This window comes from Cuculus canorus, chromosome 2 (genome assembly GCF_017976375.1).
Source record: "Cuculus canorus isolate bCucCan1 chromosome 2, bCucCan1.pri, whole genome shotgun sequence".
Taxonomy (NCBI): Eukaryota; Metazoa; Chordata; class Aves; order Cuculiformes; family Cuculidae; genus Cuculus; species Cuculus canorus.
In genome coordinates, this window is record NC_071402.1 from 45,606,897 (window position 1) to 45,629,657 (window position 22,761).

General features: G+C 38.5%; 1 protein-coding gene across 6 annotated transcripts in view; it reads left to right on the top strand.

The window, feature by feature from the left end:
- Positions 1 to 22,761, top strand: part of NOL4 (nucleolar protein 4) — a 199,876-nt gene that overhangs the window by 83,235 nt on the left and 93,880 nt on the right. The window contains exon 1 of one of the 6 annotated variants that reach the window (XM_054059344.1): positions 8,045 to 8,195. The exons of the other annotated variants lie outside the window; for them this stretch is intronic. The gene's annotated coding sequence lies outside the window, so the exon portion shown is untranslated. Of the gene's footprint in view, positions 1 to 8,044; positions 8,196 to 22,761 lie in introns of those variants that run through there. 6 annotated transcript variants of the gene reach the window in all.

Consider the following 22,761-nt stretch of genomic DNA (forward strand, 5'->3'; position numbering starts at 1 on the left):
TTCTCTGAGACTAATGCCAGCTGAGATATTGAATCAGTCAAGCGCTGTCTCTTCTGGTGAGAATGTAATATAACAATTTAAATGACAGTTTCATAATTCCCCACTGTAAACTGACTTTAGCTGTTGCTCTTGCCAGGGCCAAAGAATTATTCTTTATACACCTGCTGATGAAACTTAACAGAGCTTTGAAACTAGGTGGAAACAGCAAGAGGAAGTAAAGTTTTTGTCATACTCTTCCTCATGTCCTCTTGACAAACCGTTGCTTCAGCGTCTCATACAAGTCTTCTGGAGGTGCACCTCATAGCACAACAAGGAACCGGTGCAGGTATTCCAGTACAGATTAGCTATGCTTAAAATGTCTTAGATATAATTGTCTAATGGTGTTTTTGAAAAGCCTGTTTTCCAGCTTGCGCATTCTTTAGCTCCACTTTATTATCTTCTTCATTTTTCAATCTAGCAGCCATGGGGTAATAGGGGTAAATTTCTTACAAATATACTAATGTATACTGAACTAGAATGAAAATTTGAACAATCAACTCTTTTCCCATACAGTGTGTTCCTTAATTACAATGCTTTGTCAAGCCAGAGCTGGCTTGTATATCTTTCTTGCCTCTTTTTATAGGTATGCAAGAAAAAGAACCTAAACTGCTTCACTTTTGATTTTGTTAGTCTTGGTCTTATACCAAATATTTGTCCATAGACAAATTCCACTTTAAAAGATAAATAGCTGGGATATTTTTTTATCACTTTGCTAGCCATTAGCATGGTGTCATTTTCCTTTTTCCCTCATCCTGATTTCTCCGTGTGTCTGCCATAAGTGGCAGCTCCTGCAGAAGCTTCATCAGCCAATGTGATTTACGTAAACATCTTTATTTTCTGTGATCTTTCTTTAAGATAGAAATTACCTAAAATATTTTCTCCTGCTCTGAATTAATAAAGGTATTCAGGGAGCATTAAATAGAACTTCCTGCCTGATGTGATTAGAAAACAGGCATTTTTGTTCTTTCAGAGCTGCTTGTTTACTGACCTTTCAGTCATCTCACTATGTTTTGTTGCATCCTGTTTCCAGCTTTTTTAATTTCAGTATCTTTTTCCCTAACTGTAACTTAAATTGATATATTGAAAAAAGAAGCTATAAAAGTCTAAAAAGACCAAATATTATGTCAGGGAAAATCAGCCTTCGTGTTACATTGAGAACAGACCTAAACACATTCAAAACCAGAAATGCACAGTAGGTCATCCAAAGTACGGTAGTGACATGATTTAGAGTAATAGAGGGAAATTCGATGCAGCTTCTAAAATTAATTTCATTTGAAACCATGAGCACTATAAAAAGCATTTATCATACTGATAATATCTATTGCAATTGCATTATGCTGTGGGGTGTGGGGTTTGTTTTTTTTTTTTTTTTAAGGTAATGGAAAAGAATTTATACATTTAGAAGATATATTCCAGTAGAGCTATTTCTGCCCCTGGATAGGAAATAAACAGGTGGGAAATATGCACAGAAGAATGAGATGGGAGAAGTAAGCCCTAACATATTTACTGGTAATCCTTAAAATTAATCAATATCACGTAATATCAAAAATATCATCAGTAAAGCAGAAATTCCTTCCATAACGCTAATTTAGATTAGATTTTCTTTTCTTAACTAAAGATGGTATTTTAATTTCTTCAGTGCTTGAACAATAAACACTTGGATTTCTTGGATTTTTAAAATCAGCTGGAAAAGTTAGTCTGAATCATGTGGCATAGAGATGCTGAAATTATAAACACTAAAAGTATAAAGCTATAAATACACTGATCATCTTATTGTTGCTTTTGTCTGACAAGCCCAACATAATGCTTGCCTGGCCCATTTATATAGATTATGCTAAAGGACAGAAGGTTGTAGAGTAAAATTTACATGAATAAACAGAAAGCAATGAGCTTCTTTAAGAGCATTAAATGTAAATATTAGAAGTAACAGATACAGAGAGGAAATAAATTTAGAGAGTGTACTTTAACACTGTAAAACAGGAGTGACGGTGAGCTCAGAAAGCACAGAACATTTGGAAGTGAGCTCGGTTATCTCAGAGTGTGAATAGGTTTTACATTACTGAACATTTTCATTTGTCCAAATTTACATGGTGCTAGATACAACCTTTGTGAGACAGTACCTAGGTAATATTCAATATAACTATTTTAAATGCCTGTACCTTGAATTTCCTGTTTGGGAGACGTATAGTTTAATGCTCACACTTATAAAATAAAGTAGATAAAAATGATCTGACCTTCAAAGCATCTTGCATTAAAATGGAAGGTAGCAAATCTGATTCTTGCACTGTTGCAGCTGGTGTTCAGGGAACTGCGAGTGAAAAAATCAGAGGTCTTCACTGGTCACATCAGTAAGAACTGCCCTGAAGAAGACGGTTTCTGTGCAGAAGCATATCATAGTGTAGAAAAACTATGTGCAGAGGAAGAGCCAGGAGCTCAAACCTGTTGGGATTCAAAACTGTTAGTGTGTAAGAGTCACTGAGCTTGTGGCTGATGTAGGGTACATCTGTGTAATGTCATCTGTGTAAGGGTCAGCGTCTGCCAGTTTGAGCACTGGAACACACAGATGTTCACTCAGCTTAGCTATAACCTCCGTCCAAGGTCTGTGCTGGACCATTTCAACTCGCTTGCTGAGAAGAAACTTCATCAACTATGACTCTTTAGCTGGGAAAAGGTTGATTTAAGAGGACATGGCTGACAATTGTGAAGTCGTGAGTGGCATGGAGAAGATGAAAAAGGACAAATTATTTGTTGTCTCTTATAATACAAAGTGTATGTGCCATCAGAGGGAATCAACAGAGGTCATGACCAGAGTAAGTAAAAGAAGATACTTTTTCATGCATTGCAGAAGGATGTCAAGATGCCAAATGCTTGCTTATGTTAAAAGAAAATAGAAAAATCAATTGAGGGAAAATCCTTGAAGAGCTTTAAAAAACAAGAATAAGTCTTTAAGCTATTCATTGGCTTTCTGCATTTTTCAGACCCAGGTCTGAGATCCAGATCATACACACCATATCCACGCAGTTCACATTCAGGCTCTTCCTGGGATCAAGACAACCAAGTCTCTCCTAGGATTTGGACTCTGCAATGCAATGTCATTTTTGTGCTTTTACAACCACTGCTGTGGAGGGCTGTGCTATGTCTGTCTCATCAACTGGTTGATTTGGGGTTTCCATGCAGCTGAGACAGGTTAGGAGTTATGCAGTATGGACAAAGCTAGTTGACCCAAAGACCACAACTGACTTCCTAGTGTGGTCCACAAAGCTGACAATGTAGCCAAGATATGTAAGGTCAGGTTTAGGAAAAGTCTGACCTAAAAGTCCCTGGGTGGTTAGAGGGTAAGGGAGGGAAACATGCTTGCTCTGTTCTCAGTCATGCTTCTACCTGTTGGATGGTGTCTGAGTGAGGAGAGCATATCTGTTCTTGTCCTTTTGCAGGAGGGTGATAAGGGCTTCTTGCTGAAAATAACACATATTTTGAAGTCATTCTTATTTTCTATATATCTTCTTTTTGAATAAGAATGTCTATCCGACCTAAGTGTGGTGTAAATGTCGGTCTCACTCACTAGGGACTGTACTGCCGCAAAGTAGCCTGTGTAACTCACAGAATCACAGAATAGTTGAATTTGGAAGGGACCTCTGGAGATTGCTCTGTCCAGTCCTATTGCCTGTTTAAGAAAGATATGAAATTTAGTTTTTAAAAGATGTATAAGCAACAGATGCTTGAAAGAGTGTTTTTATCCTTGTTATGCCACTCCATTCCTCCCAATCTGATAAACTAAACTTACGGATTTAGAAAAAAGAACATCTTACTGAGAACATCTGACCACATCTTGGGTTTATGATTTCAGTGTAGAGATAATTCAGTTTAATGTTGTTTAATGTTGCCCATGTGTCACAAAGGGGTAGCTTACCTCTTCAGTGAGTACTTTGGAAGTCTATTCTCAAAATGCATACCATTTGCTTAAGACAGAATTATATTATAATTTTACAAGTATAGGCTGCTTTAGTTTTTCTATATAAATTACTTCAGCTATTAGAATGAGATCATAGTAATTTTTGCCATTTTGCATTAAAAAATCATATCTCCTGAAAAGTGTCATCACTTACAAAATAATTTGATTCAAAACTCCTGTATGCTGATTCTGCCAATACCTTACTTACTTGTATTTATAAAATTAAAGTAAAGTCAGTGAATTCAGAGGGACCCCACGTGCAGAAAAAACAGTCTAAGTGCTACCAGAAATAGGTCCCAATTGCCCATGTGATCCAGTGGATATAATTACAGGAGAAAAATTCTTAATTATATGACACATTTCCAAAAATAAAATGTTTGATTTTAAGATCAATTTTGTTGCACTCTTGAAGTGCAAAAGCAAAAATTTTCTTTTCCATCTACCTATTTAGGTATATTCTGTTTATTAGTTCTGCACTGTTAATTCTGGTCTTAAAATATGAAAACTGTATGTTTGCAGTCAGAAGGTGGTGGTACAGCTTGCACTGATGTAGGCTACTTCTTGATTTATCACTGCACTAAGACTGAAGGTCATTTGGCATTTTATGTGAGGAATTCATCTGACAAAAGCAGGATCTGAGTTACTGAGATAGATTTAAAAAGAGAAAGGAAAGGATAGGGAATTAGGAGTTTTAAAACCCCAAATCACAGGTTTGATCCTGTAAAGTACTGGGCACTGTTGCTCTATTTCAGCAAGACTTACACGTGCTTAAACATTTTGTTCAGGGCTCACCATTTAGCACTGTTTAATCTCAAATGAATGGTTCTTAAAAAGAAGATTGATATTTCCTTTCATCCACAGATTTCAAAGGACTCAGTGAACAGCTATGTAGAGAAAAACTATGTAATAAAATTGAGAATTCAATGGTGATTTCACAGTTAAGCATAGTAAAAAAAAAAGAGAGGAAATCAAAACAGAGACCCTCACTTTCTTGTGTCAGCTTTTCATGTTGGACCTATATATAGTTTTATTTTCCTGTCTTTTTGCCTGAAATGAAATCCTCAGGCTCCTCATTTGTGTCTAAAGCTGTGAATTCATGCAGAAACGTAGGACAGTATGTGTCTTCTGAGCTCCCACGTCTTGTCTTTAAACTGTGGGTGTCCTGTTGAGAGAGAAAAGTGGCTGTTGTGTATTCACCTCTCATCCTCCCCCCAAGCAAAAGGGTGGACAAATAGCAAAATTCAAACTCCAGCCTTGATAAACATAGATTGTACTTTAAAAAGGCAGAGCAGACTTCTGAGAGCAGTGAAAGCACCTTGTTTCTGCTAAGGACGTAGAGGTGGTTATACTACTTGAGCCTAAGAAATGTGCTGCTTTGCTCCTAGTATGTTACACATATGCTTTGTTCCTTAGCTGCAGTACGTTGCTTAAATAAATGTCATCACCTTTCATTTTATTTTGTTCCTTGTTCTGGCAACCTCTACCTGGATTAACTAAAACAGTTGCCTTTCCGTGGGTATACCTAGGGATATACATATGCAATAGGGATACCTGTGAGCAATTTGATGTTCTAGATCTCTGAATTTTGCACATTTGAAGCGCTTCTGTTTCTTCATGTGTGTATGAAAGAGTGTGTTCCTGCTAAGGGCATAATTGGGGTGTTCATCTGAAATAAAATCCAAGAAGTTTCAGCCAAAATGGGAAGAAGGTGGTTAGGGTTAACTTGGACCCGCTTTAGCAACTGGGTGCTAATTGTTTAGCGTGCTGGCAGGGGAACCCATTTCCTCTCTAATAACTACAGGAACATTGTACTTATATTTTGTGTTTGGTTGAAAAGCTGAACTTCCAGAAACACAAGGTTCAGTAGTATTATATGGAAGTTCTGCACATGAGCATTCAGAAATGAATGTTTGCATTGTAAGGGCAATATTTACTGATTTCTACAGTCATAGTTTGTGAAACGAAAAAACCCAAGAACTTCACTTTCATTAACCGTAATAGTAGTCTAGCTATTTTCACAGCATTAATCTTCCTGTTAACTGTTCTTTTCACATTGTGAGGAGACAGCATATGACAGGAAAAATCTGTAACATCATTCAACATCTGATTATATGCCCTTTTTCCTCGAAACCAATTTGCATGCCTACAAATATCAGTGTTTCCCAGTGGAACCGAAGGTGCAAAATACTGTCTCTCAAGCTGAAAATTTTTTAGTCAAGGATTTTTCAGTATTTGGGAATTCTGGATGGATGAATTCAAAAGCAAAACCATATGTGGCTTACATGATTTGGCATTTCTCCAGCTGAATAGAACATGAGTGGAAAAGTGAATAAAAAGGCCCCAAACCCAAACAAAATACTAAGACTAATTAGATGATAATAAATACAGGTGTTATACTCTGTGGTGTAATTCATCATCATAGCAAACTGTGGGATGAGTCAGAGCTAGCAGACTTGGAGGATACTCTTTTGTGCATGTATATTCCTGACGCATGCTAAGATCCAAATTAAGGTAAAACTGAAAGGGTTGTGTAACATATTTTTCAAGGTTACAGAAGTGCAGCGTTGCCTAACTATGGAAAATAGATTGTATAGGTTTTGTTTGGTTGGATACTGTCCAAGGGCTTCTCACTGTAAATGCAGTTAATGGAGCACCAGGAAAAATATAGTGATTTGATTATAGTTTGGAGATCCAGTCTGGGCTTCCTCATGCCCCATCCCTCTATACTTCCCCACAGTTTCCTCACTCATTCCAGGCAGTGAGGTGCACCCCCTGCCCCCACCTAAATGCAGCCTCTGGACTCTTTCCCTTTGTGTGTCAGAGACTGTCATGGAGGTTGTTTTCTTCTAAAATTTCCAGAGAGAGGAGTGGATTCAGGTGGTGCAGATTTGACTCATCTATGGCTCTTTCAGTACTCAGATGGGACAGGCTGTTACAGGCACTGAGGGGACTGGTGTATCTTGCGTTCTGATGGAGTGTTGTGTATGCAGCCACACGTTACACGTTTGGGAGCAAAGGCACAAAGGAGGAAGAAATGTGTTCTGTGCAAATGGATGGTTAAAAACATGATTAGAGACTGGCCTCAGTTGCTGCTCCTTTTATGTGGAAGCTCACTGGGACATGCTTGTGTCTGAATTAACAGGAGAAGACGCAGTCGTGCACCAGCCTCCAAGAATTTACCACAATAATATGCTGTGTGGTTTTGTAAGAGGAATTAAAACACAAAGAAAAAACCCTTTACACGAAACTTTGATTGAACATTTAAAAATGTGTAAATTAATGAAATGCAAGGGCTATAAAATATTTCTATTATTGAGAAAAAAATGGTTAAACCGTAGGATTCAGACATTCTGGGGTGGTAAATAGCTGGTATTTACAGTATGAATTACTCAGTTTTCTTTTGCCCGATGAGTAGGGCTCCCAAAGCTTATTGTGCCTGTTTTGTCATTTATATAAGACACGTGGCTGCTGTGATTTGCTTTTCTCTGTATCCCCTCCCCCATCAGCAGAAACCTTTGAGCTTCAAACACAGATGTTATACTGTGCTCTTTGTGTCCATGCATGTGTACAAATGTAAAACCATTAAAGAAAGACCGTGTGGCTAATATGCTGGAAAACCAAAGCTAAAGCGCAGGGCTCAGCTTGTGACTTTATTTCTTTACCTTTATTACAGTCAGATGTTAGCATGGACTAAGTGTAGGACTAATGTGTATGAACAAGTAGCGCTCTAAAAGCAGCCACTCTGCTTATAAAATCAGCAATTTCACATAAGCAGGAATGGCAGTTTCATTAAATAATGCTATGATCTCTCAACCATATTCTTAACTAGTAATCTCCCCCTAGCAGAATACATAGCTAATCAACCTCCTAGCCTGTCAGTAAACTTGCAGGGGAATTAAATCCTGGAGGAAGAAGCCCGTAGCCCCGGAGGAAGGCTGAGTGCATGTTTCACTGTCGTCTTTTCAGCTCATCTCAGTGGTCCCACTGCTAGAATGTGCTCTGTTGTCATGGCAACCCCATCTCCTGCTTCCTACAGGAAAGATTAGCTCGTACTGTGCACTGGAGAGAATTTAGGGGAAGTCAAGCTAATCCCTGGGTGCACTGCGAGAGAAAGGTTGGACCTCGCCTGAGGGATGCTGTATCTGCAATGATAGAATTGGCCTGCCACAGACACTGGTATTTAAGTTGAAGAGCAGAATTCACAGTAAGTGTCAGATCCTCCAGAGAGGAATATTGAATGAGGTTTTCTAAGTCTTGGTGAAGACCGTCCCATGCCAACAGTGGAATGACAGCAGGAGGCTGTGTGTGGAATACCAATATGTTTCACCCGTTCAGGTGGTATTTCAAATATAGATTCAAAGCCTCAGTTCCCTGGAACCTAGGTGATAAAATTTTAAAACATCATTGTGAGATGCGCACCTAGAAACCTGAAGCGTGTCTCATTTGGTGCATAAAGCTGAGCAAGTGACGATGAGCATGCCTGACAAATTGTGTATGCACTGTGCAGCGTGCTTAAGAATTCCTGTGTGCTAAAAAATAAGCGGGAAAGCATGAGGAAACCGATCTGTGTGTGCTGCAAACTCAACTGCAAAAGTGCTGAACTATCAAATTAAGCATGAAAATTTACAACTCCTGATTCGACCTTGTTTCTTTCTTCATATTAAAACCCAAACAGAGAAAACATGAGCTTTTTAAAGGTATAGTCATAATACAAGCTTTCTTTGAGGAAAACTCATTTTAATGTAGCTCAGTTAAGGTGGTGTGTGTGACACGATGCTGTGTGTGAATGTGTGTTTGTTTTCTTGCTGGTAGAGTTGAACAGGGGGTATTCTAGCTATTCCATTTCTGGTGATTTTAATGCTCTGGCTTTCTTTGATATGGTCCTGTATTTTACTTTAATAGGTGCTAAAGACTCCCAGCTTTAAACTAGACTATTTGCAGTAAGATTTTAACTGTCTGCTTTTTATTACTGTCAGCTTTTTCTTATTTTTTTCAGCAGAGTTTATATATGTACAGCCTATGCATTTTTATATTTTTAGTATATATGCTTTTTCTGTTGAGGTTTTCATAAAAAAAATAACTTTAATATAATTTAATGGTAATTTACTATATAGTAATATTCTCTGACCTAGATCTATTTATGCATGTATGTGTTTTACATGTAGAAAATGTATGTGTGCATGTGTGTTTCTGCAATGCGTACATGCATATACATACGCAGACAAACGGGGTCTTTGTTTTAATGAGGCCCATTAGTAATTCATGATAATGTAATAGTGAGAAAGTAAGAGACCTGTTTTCACCTTGAAGGAAGGGTATTTTTCTCCTATCAAAAATGTTTATTGCAAAAGCCTAATAAACACACTCAGTCCACTTAAAGAAACAGCATATATTCTGTTTGTGTTTATAGAGTAAAAAGGGAAGGCATCTTGACTGATATTTGCCTTTCCAGAGACCTGGGTCCATGGAATAGATAGTGAAGGGACAGTTGCTTTTTTTCTCCTCCCTCCCAGGGCAACTCACAAAGGGTCACACAAAAGCTCCAGATTGGTTAGTGTAAGAGTAGTCTTCCCTGGAAACTTCCTTTTCCTTGGCTGATTTACCAAACAGCAAGTGAACTGATAATCAAAGATAATGTCTGTCTTCTTTGTAGTTTAAAAACTCGGTAGCCAGTGTACATCTATTATATGAAGGACTATAGAAATAAACAAAAGGTATGGAAGCTTTAAGCCTGGGTTCAGGCTGGCCTTTGAGTCTGTGGTAGACATATGGGTGACAGGGAATCCACAGAAGTGCCAAGCATAGCAGTGTTTGGGGGAGGGAAAATTCATTGAATGTCTTTAATTAGAATGAGCGCTAAGGAATTATTGTTTGTGATTCATCAAATTAAATTACTGATTAAAAAGTCCCTTCTGTGACAGAATAACACATGGAAATATTTTTCAGAGAATTCATTGGATATTTTCACCACCTGTGTGAGGCTACATTTTGGAGTGACACCTTTTAACATGGCTGTATACACCTTTTAAAAAAAATTTAGACTGTTAACTGCACAAATTTTCTACCTTGTCTACCTTTTTATTAAATTAATTAACCAAGAAGTTGGATTTATCATCTCAAGGCCATGACTTGTTTCCTTTTTTTTCCTCTGCCATTTAACTTGAGTATCAAATACTGCTGGCTGGTCAGACATTCTCTGAGCTTTTTTTGTCTTCTGCAAAATGTATGATTTTAGGAAGTTGATCTAGTTTTTACTAGGACTGAGTTTTCACAAAGGAACTTGGATGCCTTACCTGCATTTGCAGGCAACTTTAAGCACCAACTGCAAACAGGGCTTAACTGCATGTGAGGAAGTGCAGTGAGGTTCAAAGCACCTGCCAAACCCATAACTTGTCTTCTCTTCTGAGAAAAGGGTGTGAACATTCCTTGTAGCAGTGGGACCGTCCTTCGGCAGGGTGAGTCCAACTGGCAGAGGATGCTCATGCTCAGAAGTCCAGACCTCTAAACTTAAGGGAGTTTCTGTGTAAGCCCTGTTTTGATTAAATAAAAATAATTTCCTTGAGTTAACAGACCTAAAAATCAAAGGTGACTCTGCTGACTGTATACAAAAAGTCAGAGTTCCTAAAGTCCTAAAAATAGTAGGTGTAGCATGTTCTGCCAGGGCTCCTCTGCAGCACTCTCCTGTTGTGAAAACTGTTGGCTTCCCCACAGCAGTGGGTCACTCCTCTGCCCAGGCTTTTCTATTTATTCTCTTTCTGCCCGGCATTCCTGCACTCCGTAGTCCCAGGCCCTCTTCCTGAACTGCCTTCTCCTTGTGCCACTGTGTCCTAGCGTTCAGGCTGTCTACTGGCTGGGTGTTGAACTGGTGAACGTGATGCTCTCTAATGCATCTTTTCCATGCATAAAAGTAAGTAGGATGATTTAATGGATATAATGTTTCACCAGATCAAGGTTTTGAATTATGACACTGATGAGAAAGCTGTCGTTAACAGTGTGTCACTCTATCTCCTAGAAACATTTCTCACTGTTACAAATCACCACCCCCAAAAAGCCCCTTGTACAGCATCACTGCTGCCTTCAACCTCCATTTGGAATTCATGACTCACAGTTTGTACCTCTTTCACTGAGATATGCATTCAGGGAAAAAGAGGTAAGATGTACTTCCCAGGTGCTACGTTGCACCTCACAGGACCTGGCTGTCTTTTAACATCCACGTCTGATCCACGCGCAGGGATCTTGCTGCTGGTATTCTTATTAAATCAATAACAGAACCCAAATTTATACTATATACAAGATTTACACAAAAAGTATGTGTCTATCCACATCAGAAATTTATCCTTCACAATTTAGTAAGAAAACAGTAATAGTGATGATTTGATTTTTTTTCTTGGTTGCAGGGCATTTTTTTTTTCCTGAGGCATTTTTAATTCATTTAAAATGTATGTATGTCATATTTCCAAAGAGGCTATGGATGACTGATTTGGTGTGGATTTGAAGGTAGCAAATGCAGACCCCAAAGAAAGAAGCATATCTTCAGTTGAAATAGGAAGTTTAAATCTACCGAGACTTTTTTGTATTTAAACATAAACTGAAATATTTTGATTAATATTTGTATTTTTCTTTTCTTTAAAAATATCTGCAAGGATGTAAAAAAATATCTTTTGAGTTGACAGTTTACCCTAATTTGAGACAGTAATAGCCAGCCACGTGAGAATGTTTTGATTATTTTAAATCTCCTTTATCTTCCTTTTCTCCTCAAAAGTAAAACTCTGAAGCTGCTAATTGTATGTAAATTGCATGAATTTAATGGACTAAATTATTTCCCAGGCTGCACACACTGGCTTCTGTGGACTCAAGTGAGATTAAGATCGTATGCATACAAAGGTAGATTTCAGCCCTGTGCATGGTGTTCTGGCCAGCTTTGTAGCAGTTAATTAAAAAGTGCTTTCTCAGTGCTGTGCTGCTGGCTTTGTGGCTTTCTGTGTAATAAGTTCTTTAAATTCGCTGGGTAGCTAAGCAAAACAGCAAAGCTAATTTTCAGCAGGGCCAAATATAAAGGGAGAGAAATGAAGATTTCCTGGGCAAGTCCTCTGTTTATAGTGATAGCTGAGGTACTACGTCCTATCTAGATGACAGCCCTAATATTAAAAGGAGTGGAATGGTTCTTGTTGCATCTCCATTATTATAGTTCTGTATGCTTCTAGCCTTAGCAAACTGAGTTTTTCAGTCTTCTCCAGAGGTCATTCATGAGGCTGTGACAGCAGGCGGCTACAAAGAACATGATGGGTGTACATGCATCCTCTAGGGAAATGCTGAGGTTTGTCTTGGGTTCCAAATATCAAAATATCAAATGTTAATACCAGTAATATTGAAATTGCAATTTAGTAGGAAGTTTTACAATCAGAATCAAGGGTTTCTGTTCCTCTATTACCAGATGAGTCCACCTGGAGTTCTACAGGGGATAGGAGAATGAATATGAGCTCAGGATTTGAACGATCAATCTTTTCGCATGTAGTGCCTTTTAATTTCTCATTGCAAATTTGTTCTTGACAGTAGATTAGTTATTGTATCCTGGTGTGAACCCTTTTAATGGGCTGTCTTTAGGTGAATAATCAGTCATTTCGAGTTTGTCATTTCTCTAGTCATTATGGTTGAAATTATTTACTGAAACATACTGAGAAGACAACTACTATATGTGTGGGTTGATGGCAACAACAGCAGCAATCCTGACTGACTGTGATTTGTGAATGCTTTCAGCCAGCTGCAAACCAAATGGGATCTGATCAAAACTATGTTTTAGATATTCAAGTCCAAGGGCAAGAGTGTCATGATATTCACTAATGTTCTTCCATGCTGCTCTTTGCTACTGCATAAAGTACTGAAGATTGGTTTTGATGGCTCATGCTGTGGTTACCATGATGTAGAAATTGCTTTAACAGTACCAGTCCTTTCACTGTTTGCAAATGTGCTGTCAGCGTAAGTTCACTTCCAATTCAAAAGCTAAACCTCTGCTCCCTGTATTTTAACTTAATTTCCTGCAGCAGCAGTTGTGATGTTGAATTTGGGAGGGACTCATAGTGTACAGAACTTCGGAAACTTCAGATTTCAGGGCTGAAGTTTCAAATAAATGCATTTGGGCATGTATCATACAGTATGATTAGTCATTTTGTGTCAGTATTTTTCTGTATGTTGGAGCCTGTCACACTTACTTAATCAGGGGTAACAGACTTATGCTTTCCCTAGATTGTTTTGTAATTTTTGGATCAGTTAAATATCTAGCTCTGAAGCTTTCAGTTGATTCCTATCTGCACAATAAGGAACAGTCTCAGAAGCTGTCATACCTGGAGCACCTCTAGGTGCCATTCTTCACAAACTTTCTCACCAAAATTTGTGCTTGAAGTGCAATTAATAGATTTGCTCAGAGTGCATTTACCTTAGCCAACTTGCACTTAGGTTATATTTTTTTTTTGTTGCTTTGTGTCATTTCTTCTGACGGCAGTTATTTGCTTTTGCAGAAAAGGAAAAATCTGCTGTGAAAGAGGGAGAAGTAGGCATTTCATGCTGCTGAGTATTGGTATTATTGTTTGCTCTTGCACTGGGTATGAAAGATAGCAGCCCACCAAGTTTTTAATAGTTATTGTAAGTAACATTCTATACATGATCAAGCCTGATGCCACGTGTTCACTTTCAGCATGCATAGCTTCTCTGCTTGATGCAATGGTAGCAGCTTTCCATCCAGAAGTAATAAACTTATTCTATTCTCAAACCCAGCTTCAGAACCATGTCTGGCTTCTAAAAAAATTTAAACTAAACTTCTGGAGAACACATTGCCTTCAGGATTGATACATAATTGTTATTTAGAGTGGAAGATGATCAGTTTACATAAGCGATTCTAGGAATTGCAAAGCAAACCTGGGATTTGGAAGAATTTCTTAGGATTCTGTTGTTTTGGTGGGCATTTACAGATTATTTAAGCAGGAGAAAGACTGTCAGTAAGAGTTGCTTATTCTCTGCGTTGTTTTTTGCACACACTCTATGTTTTCTAACTTCTCTGGAAGTTTGGGAACAGATTTGCCATACAGCTGTTTCTGTTCCTGATGTCTATTTCAGTTACATTAAAGTAGCTATACAATGATGATCCCTTCAAAATACAAAATGTATTGTGAGTCATATGAACTTGTTTACAGATTTTAAAGGGAAAGCAAATTATATAGGAGATTTTGCAATATCACTGTCCTTTACTTTGTTATTTAAAATAACATCAAGCATTTCTGTGTGTGCTCTTGCCCTAAGCTCCTCCTTCCTCCCCTAGCTAGGTTTGCAACAAGAGAACTTTATCTCTTGGGCAGGATGCTTTGTTTACCGTGAGCAGACTGCTGATTTCCACACATAGATCTGTTTGGCCAGCTCAGCAAATGTTGTGTAGCTCATCATTTTACGCTGCTCTTCACTCTTAGCCAATCCCGTATTATAAGGAGGCCTTATAATGTATGTATTACAGCTGAACTCTTCGGTATGGTTTTGTTCTTTCCCTTTCTAGTGCTCTGACCTTTAACGTAAGTAGTTGTACATAAGTAGTTGTTGGAATTTTAGTGAGAATACATAACTACGATCAAAACATTCTTACATTTCATTGATAGTGGTAACTCATCAATACTGTAAAGCACAAGAAAAGTGCATCCTGCAGATACTCAGTGTGTGGACTATCCCATTGCTGAATCCTGCTGGGCTACCAGAAGCCTTTATGTGAATTAGAAACGTGTACTAGTTACATTGTCTCTTAAGAAATCTCTCCATTCTGTGAAGAACTGCAAAACAGTTCACGGATTCTCTCCATTTGCTCTGCTTTCTGGCCTTGTTCAATGATCTGGTTTTGAGACTAGCTCTTGGTGATGTTTCAGCGAGGGCAAGCTGACTGACTTTAACAGAAAGAAAATTTTTGGAAGTTAGCAAAATAATATTGTGTCCAAGAACTTGTTGGTGCATCTGTTTGCTTTATCTTCTCAGAAAGGAACTGTAAAATGGTAGTCTTTGTGCAAAAGTTTTCAAGTGCGAATAGTTTTTAAGTTTTCCCATCTTTCATTTACACTTACATTGTAAGTGTAATGCACCTTCTTATACGTGCTCTGTTTCCTACCCATGTGCAATCCGCTGCATTGCAGCGAGAGAGGATGTTCCAAAAGAGATGCATTACTTAGTCAGGTGGCTTGGTAGTGAAGATTTCAAGTCCATGGCTCTGGTAGGGAATAGCAGTGGATATGCCAGAAATATCTATCACACACTTCGGGCTTTTTGAAGTTTCTGGTCTATCATAGTTACTTGGTTTGCCAGAGACTTTATGCTGACAGACCATGTAGCAAAATATTTCTTTTTTGTCTTCAGATATCTCTTATTCAAGTCAATTTTTATATGATGTGTGACCGAATGCTCAGCTATATTTTGGGTATTGTAAAAAATTTATTAATTTCCATGCCTGTGCCGAAAATAATTTCTGATAATGAAAGAGCATGTTTTACTTTTGCTGAACATTTCTGAAAAGGAAAGAGCATTTTTTAATTTTGCAAGTCAAATTGGAAATCATCATGTCTATCTGTAGTGTTATGAGGCAGTTGGTGTTTCAGAGTGATTAGTTTAATGAAAGAAGACGACCCCTTTCTGTGGTATTAATACCTCATGGGGAGTCTGCTGTTTTCTGCCTGATATCACCCAACTGGTGGCAAAACCCTCAAATTATGGATGTTTGTTGATGGAGTTTGCAAATTTGCTGTTTTTCAACTAAAGCTATATTATATGATTCAGGATTCAGCTTTCTTGGGATATGCAGTTTTTTTAGTAGGAAAAAATATTAACTGTTATCAACTTCCAAACCGATTCTAGTGCCTTGCATTTGATCACACTGTCATAGCTTAGCCCTCACCTGGCCAATTTTGGCAGCTAAACTCAAACACCTGAATTCCCTAGCCCAACCAGAACAAATGCTTCGACGTCTCTCATGACAATTCTGATATTCACTGTGTGAGATAGATTTTTCAGACTGATCCAAGGGAGGCCAATCATCAGTGCTCTTTATTTTTCTTCCTTTTCTTTGTTGTTTACAACTGTAATCAACACACTTGGAAGACTCCCAATATGCTTATGGTCATTATCCCAGTGACAATATTTTTATCATTAGGTAAAGCTTCCTTAGCATTGATGACTGTTACCACCTTTAGCATTCTTCTGCTGCTGTTTGGGCTGGTGCTTAGCCTTCATAGAAGCTGAATATTTTTAACTTTCACTTAATACAGTGTAAAATAAAATGAGGAAAGCATAATGGATGTAGCATTCAAAGATGATTGCTTGCCAGATGGAGAAAAACCATAGAGTTTGTTATCTTCAGTTGAAATAGGAAGATTAAATCTATTGAGATTTTGTTTGTACAAAACCAGAATACTGTTTTCACTTAAGCAGTGAGGAGATCACTTGCTGTAGCTACCAAACACATGTTCAAATCAGGAAACGGTGATATGTATGCTACTATGGACATCCTTAAATATTTTAAAGTGACAGGATTGAAAAGGGACATATAATTTACACCCCTCAAGCACACTTATATATTCAAGGTTTTAATAGCAGCTTTCCAAGCTCTGGAATACTTCATTGACTTTCTAAACTTACAGTCTGTAACAGAATCCTACACTTGACTCACTGCGACGCTGTCTCAGCAAAAACAATAATTACATCACAGTAATTAAAAAAGGAAACAGCATCCCTACTGGAGTCCTAAACTTGGATATTTTAATGCTTAAACATGTGGACAGAGATGTGCACAGTGGGATTGAGTGCACCTTCAGCCAATTTGCAGTGCCACCAAGCTGTGTGGTGCAGTGGACACACTGGAGGGAAGGAAGAGGGACCTTGGCAGGCTTGAGACATGGGCACATGCAAACCTCATGAAGTTCAACAAGGCCTGGTGCAAGGTCTTGCACATGGGTAGGGGCAATCATCAGTATCAATACAGGCTGGGGGATGAAGGAAATGAGAGCAGCCCTGAGGAGAAGGGCTTAGGTGTACTTGTGGATGAAAAGCTGGACATGAACTGACAATATGTGCTGGCAGCTGAAAAGACCAGCTGTATTTTGGGCTGCATCAAAAGAAGCGTGGCCAGCAGGTCAGGGGAGGTCATTCTGCCCCTCTACTCCACTCATCTGATGAGACCTCCCCTGGAACACTGCACCCGGCTCTGGAGCCCTCAGCACAGGAGAGACATAGACCTGTTGGAATGGGTCCAGAGGAGGGCCACAGAGATGATCAGAGGGATGGAACACATCTTCTATGTAGAAGAAATGCAGAGAGAGTTTGGGTTGTTCAGCCTGGAGAAGAGAAAGCTCCAGGGAGACCTTACAGCAGTGTTTCAGTACCTGAAAGGGGCCTATAAGAAAGCTGGAGAGGGACATTTTACAAGGGTGCATAGTGATAGGGCAAGGGGTAATGGCTGTAAGCTGAAAGAAGGTACATTTAGATTAGATATAAGGAAGAAATTGTGCACTATAAGAGTGGGAAGGAACTGCAATATGTTGCCCAGAGTAGCTGTGGATGCCTGATCCATGGAAGCATTCAAGGCCAGGTTGTATGAGGCTTTGAGCAATCTGGTCTAGTGGAAAGTGGGAGGGATTGAAATTGGATTATATTTATGGTCCCTTCAAACTCAAACCATTCTATGATTTTATGATGTTTGGTGTTCTTACTTCTCAGGTTCACTGATGTCCACTTTCCTAATGTATCAAGGAATCTTTAGTTTACTGATGGTGATGACAGGACTATGATGAAGCACAAAAGCTCTAAGTTCCTACTTCATATTCCACATACTTTTCTTCTAGTTCTTCCTGATTACATGTTTATTACCTATTTTTATACTGAATTTCATTATGTGAATGTTAGGGGCACTTACGTTACTCTTTGAGTTTTCCTGAATGCCTGTGTTTTAATATGAGTGGAGAGAACCAATGGAAAGTATGTGACAGAATTGTTCTGGAGTGAAAATAAAGTCTTTTGTAAAAAAGCAGCTAATTTTGCCAACATTATCGAATGTGAAAACTAGGAAAAAAGAAAGTGAAAATGGTAGGAAATGTTTTCACTTTTAGGTATGAAACATTTTTCATGTCCCAGCTTTTCTTATACAACTGTGAATAACAATAAAATGGCTTTAATTCACTTGATGGAAGTCTTTAAACTATGCTTTTCTGTGTAAAAAAAAATGTTTTTAAATAGATTGTCATTTTGAAATCTTGAACTACAAAGCTACAGACCTGATGATGAAGGATCTAATGAGTCTGAACTATTTGTAGGAATAATGTTACTGAGAGTTATGCTGTCAACTCAGTTATTTTCATTATTATAGAGGTACCCAATATAGAGGCATTTTGAACTTAAGAGTTTCTGTTTATTTTATTCACCTAAACAGCTACTTTATAGTCACTGAGATAATGCATACATTACAACTATAAAGCAGAGAATGTTTGCAAGTCATCTTCAGAACGGTTCTAAAATTAAACTTAAAAGATAATATCTCTTGAATTCAGCAGAACTCCCATTTTTCCTTCATCTGGACACATATAAATATGTTTTGCCAATTCTTTTTTTTTTTTTTTTTGGTATATAAGATTTTTTTCTTATTTCTATTTCGTCGTAGTCTTCTAGTGACAGGCAAAATGTTTACAGATATGATTTTTTTCATATTTCAAGAGGACACTCCTGCTCAGTTTTCTCCTAGGAATATAACAGGCAGGCAGACACAGCAGTTTCTGCTGAGGGGCCCAAGCAAGAGTTTGTGGGCAAGAAGAGTTTAGGTTAAATGTGTCTAAGGATGTATGAAGCTCAAAGCAGTCATTTCTGTTTGCTTTGAAGGCTTCTCCCCTCTTTCTCTCATAGTTTTACAGATGGAGGGTGTGTAATGAGTCTGAGGTTATCCTCCTCCATAGCCTTGTTGCCTTTATAGAAGAGCAGGCAGCAGTTTGCTGAGTGGGTGCAGAGCTGTTAAGCGATCATTTGTCTTGATTGTGCTCAGAGCTTCACTCTTCTGGAAGAAGGAAGTACAGTCTGATACCATCATTTGAACCCACTCGACACACCAAAGCTGGTAGGCTAAATTTTAGACTTTAAAGGGCTTTATTAAAAATGCCAGTATCTGGGATATCTAGTCTGCAGAGAATTTTCTTTGCTGACTCCAGTTTGATCTTTCCACTTTGCTTTTTTCTTCTGTCAGATCCTGATGCAGTAAAATAAGACATCACGCGTACGCACTAGGTCCAAGCAGCAGATAATTTTAACGTAATTCCTTTCAGCCCCATTTACCTTGATGTTTAGATGCCAAACATGAACCTCATGTTACTCTTTTGTCTATTGCTGGCACAGCACCAGATTCTTCTTGCTGCCAGGGATGGCGGCAGCTGCTGCTGCCCCCAACAGCCTTTAGCTAGAGCAGCATAAAACGCTTCCAGGCTGGGCAAGAGAGAGAAGGGGGCAAGGTGTCTTAGATCACTGCTTTTTTGTTTTAAGGAAAAGGCTTCACATTTCTCCTTCTCTTAATGTGTTACTGTCTCAAATGTCTTTGTCGTTGTTTTATTTTGTACACGGTTGGAATTTCAGTGATTCTCAAAATTCAGAGTTAGTTTGTCCTGTACCCTGCTTGCTTTCCTGTCTCCCAGCCTCCCAGCTTTGTATCAATAAACTGGTTTGAAGTCTGGAGTCCTTTTTGGGGTGAGTGTAAGACAATATCTCTGGCATCACTCATATATTATCGGGCTAAGATCTTGTCCAGGGATGGAGCTCTAAGCTACAATTCTTAATGCCAGATGACATTGACACATTCAGATACAATCCCAAATTCAGCGTAAAAACTTACTGAAGAATTACAGGTTTTCTATATTCAGAACTGCTTGATAGAGCCTTTGCCATAGAAAGTGCCCTAGAGGTTTCTCCGGAGTAGAGAGAAAACCAGAGATTTTTCTCCCCAGAGGCAGCGAAGGGTATGTCTCTTGAAGTGGAAATGCCAAAGCACAAGTACAAACTAGATGCTTAGTGATAATAAGACTACTGTGCACCCAGCGAGCTATTCATTGGATTATTTACATGTGCAGTACCCCCCTAACGGCCATTCTGCTTCATCTCCTTGTTGTGTATATGCTGGGACAGCAGATCTGCAGGCAAAGTAAGCATGCGATTACTCACAAAGCTTTATAAATGAGCCTTTCTATGACACTGTGACTGACAGGGCAGTATCATTTTTCTGATAGCTGCTGATGTCATGGAGTGGCAGTTGTTCACTGTTCTGTTATTTAATGTTATAATTGAATAAAATATCTGTCTGTTTTGTGCCTCCAACAAGAAGAGACATTTATCCATGGAACAATTGTGAATTACTCCGGGGTTTATTTAATAATGAAATAAGATTTACAGCCTGGGTAATGCTGATTCCACTGTGTATATGCATGTGTATATCAAACCTGTAAAATTTACTGTACTCTTGTTCACAATGCTAGGGGTCAGTTTTGCAGTTTGCTTTGTTACTTTTTCTTTTCATAAACACATGCAGTGAGTGATTATATGCAGTAGCGGCTGACCTATTCCTTCACCACTGAAAAAAACAGTGAGGGATTCATTGATTGGCATTGCACTGGAAGAGATGGACATTCCAGGTTCAAATTTTGGTGCAGAGGGTTCCATAGATGAATTCATGTAAGTCAACCACATCAAGAAGGCTATGTGTATCAAAAGAAGAATAAAAATTGTTAACATTACTGAGCTTAGCTGAAGAAAACAATTAATGCATATTCTTGTAATGGAGCAAAAGCTCTGTGCTCATCGTCCTGCTCTGGTCCTCTGGAAATGCTCTTGTCCACCTCTGAGTTCCTGCTCCTCATTTCCTTCACACAGTACTGACGTTCTAGTAGAAACAGAAATAGTGGCAATGACTTTTTGGTGGAGTAGAGAAGTGTGCTTGAGTTTTACACAGGTTCAATGAGAGACTGGATATTTTGCATGAAAAATAAATCTGTTGAGCATCAGTGTGTTGCTAGACACCACATCCATTTCTAAAAGACCTTGACTTGAAACTTATTGAAGGCTCAGCAAGCCATAAGAGGAAAAATTGTACATGCTTGCCTTATTCTCTTCCCTAGACATCTCCTAATAGCCGCTGCTGGAGATAGGATATTTGACTAAGTGGATTTTTAATCTGACCAACTATGGACGTTGTTATGTGTTATGAAAATGGGAATAATAGAGGGTCTGAAATCACCTTTGTACCTCCATTAATTCAAGTCCTGTTCTTTATCATAATATGAAAGGAAATGGAGAAGATAAATAGATATAGTTGATTTTGATTGGCTTTTAACTTACATATTGAACTTGTGCTTGAAACATGACTTGTGATGTAAATGAAGCATAACTGCATACATAACTGCGACAAATTAGTATTAAATGATCATTGTGAAAAGTGGTGGGAGTAAAGTGTGACCTCACCTTTTTTATCAGTTCTTTCAGAAAAGTCCCTATAATTATTTCATACTGCAGAAGCTTTTCTGAGTTAGTGTTCTATGCCACCTTTTGTCTGATTCATGGTGTTCCTCTCCCAAAACTGCCTGCCGTCATTTGCCACCAGTAAAGCATTTTTTTTTCAATACCTTCTGTTAGGAGTGTTTGCTAGCATGCCCTAGGTTTGTGGAACTGAATTGTAACTAATTTTGTTTTAAATGTTTGCTTGTGTAGTATCATTTTCATTAAAGTTATATTTTAACATAGGAAAAATAAATCAGGTGAAATAATGAAGCCAAAGGTTAAAGAGAAGAGGATAGTAACACAAAACTGGTCTGGAGTCAGCCACTCTTTGGTCTGCAATAATATCTTCTGCAAATGATCCTGTTCACATGAATGAGATCACTAAAGGCATAAGACACTGTTTAGCAAGACCTGGACTGTTGGTATCTGGCCCAAAGAATTTAGAGCAGCCTTCATTGTACAGGACTTTGTTAGACAATCTTTAAGAATGGGTTTTAATGATAGTCTGCCCTTACACAGACAGCAGTTTCAGTCTCATCCCACTCTACTCATTCTTTTAGAAAGAAGTAACACATCTTAAGTAACTGCAGCTCTCAGAATGCTCTCTCAACAGGCATCCCACTCAAAGTGTTTGTTTAACCTGTGTGCATGCTACCGTGGAGTCTGTAGGCATCAGTGAATGTTTGGGCTGCATATGTGCCTCTCCCATCTCAACTTCTTAGAACAGGATGAGCAAAGTGGCCCCCAAAATTGCCTTCTTCATTTGATATGATTAATCAGACTCATTATCACTGGGAACGGGTTTGGCTCATGGGATGCCTTCTTGTAGTCAGAATGTCTCAAAAGAGCCAAAGGTGCTGTAAGGTTAATCGCCTTTCCCTTGTTTATTGTCTGCTTCCTAAGTAGGCTCTCTGTCTTGCTCCATGGCAAAAAAGGGAACTGTGTTCGAGCTGCTTTGGTATCATGGGGCTCTTGCTTCATTCTTTGTGTTAACAAGAGCGTTCCTTAGCTCACTGACCTACCACCACATCTATAGTTTCAGCAGATCTGAGATTCCTTGTGGCTGTATGGTCGTTGGACTGTGCTCCACTACTGCTTTTAGAGCTGAAGGCCAACACTATGGATTACTGACTAGTAAAATATGCAGCAAGCTTCAGAAGGCTGAAATCTCAGCTGTATAAACTGTTTAAGCATACTCTGAATATTCTTTGAATTCTAGCTTGAGAAATAAT